A 1218-nucleotide genomic window follows, 5' to 3' on the forward strand; every position below is an offset into this window, starting at 1 on the left:
TACACCACCTGTCTTCGTCTTTTGTTTTTTTGTGAATTCTCCCTATATATATATATATATATATATATACACACACATACACACACACACACACACACACACACACACACATACACACACACACACACACACACATACACACACACACATATATATATATATATATATACATAATTTTAACCATCAGTGTCCAGAAAGTCAGTGTTGTACCTGCATATGAGCTTGCATCTGATCACCCTCATCTGCTACCCAATACAATCTAACTTTGCCCTGTTGTACAGCCACCCATCACTATTCTCAAGGCCACTTCTTTTTACCTTTATCTCTTCACCAATCCTTACCTTTATCCACCTGCACAATCACCAATCACTCACCACCCAATTTCACCCCAAACAACCCTGCATTTTTCCATCATGTTCTTGTTCGTTCCACCCATTCACCCTTACCTTTGTCCACTTCTGCTATTGCCAATAACCCCCTCTTGACTCCATATCACCAAGTAACAGTGGTGGATCTACTATAAAACTAATGAAGCTTAAGCTTCAGGGCCCCTAATCACAGAGGGGCCCCTCTGAAACAACTAAATTTTTTTCATTCTGTCAATTTTTTTGTTTTTGTATTTTGCCATGCAGATTGCTGTTACCTGTCTTAGTGGACATGTGATAAGAATGAGACAAGAAACAAATCACAAGACAGATTCTTCAAGCCAATTGATCCGATCAGCAGGAGACCAAGGAGTAGACCAAGAACAAGATAACTGGATAATATCTATAGTCTCAGCTAGTCACTCTTTGGGAATCCAGCCAGAAAGTCCAATGACAGACATTTCTGATAGGACCTTATGAAGGAGGTGCCTGGGGAATTTAGATCCCCCTCCATGACCCTCCCAGAAATAATGAGCGGGGAAAATGGATGGATGGATGGATAGAAATTTGCTCTTAGTCTGATAAAAAAAAACAAAAAAAAAACATTAGCCATGGTAACCTCTTAATGATTCTCTGATATATCAACAGACAATAATGGTAAACAACAGAATGGCTGTTTAATGGGTAATTTGAACATTTTTTTCCTTTTGGCCTTGTGCCTCCACAAGAAGCAGAGATAATATTGTGTTTCTATTATATTTTTCTCTCCTTCTGTTCTACTTACATTCTAGAAATCTGCTCCCTGTGGTCAAAAATTTATAAGGAAAACGTAATAAAACTTTGTTTCATTAAA

At 38.1% G+C, this 1218-nt stretch overlaps 1 long non-coding RNA gene across 1 annotated transcript in view; it reads left to right on the forward strand.

The window, feature by feature from the left end:
- LOC128248723 (uncharacterized) overlaps positions 1–1218 on the forward strand; it is an 11473-nt gene extending 10255 nt beyond the window's left edge. Inside the window, exon 2 of the long non-coding RNA XR_008264892.1 lies at positions 633–1218. This is a non-coding gene — a long non-coding RNA (uncharacterized LOC128248723). The remainder of the gene's footprint in view (positions 1–632) is intronic.

This window comes from Octopus bimaculoides, chromosome 9, assembly GCF_001194135.2.
Source record: "Octopus bimaculoides isolate UCB-OBI-ISO-001 chromosome 9, ASM119413v2, whole genome shotgun sequence".
Classification (NCBI taxonomy): Eukaryota; Metazoa; Mollusca; class Cephalopoda; order Octopoda; family Octopodidae; genus Octopus; species Octopus bimaculoides.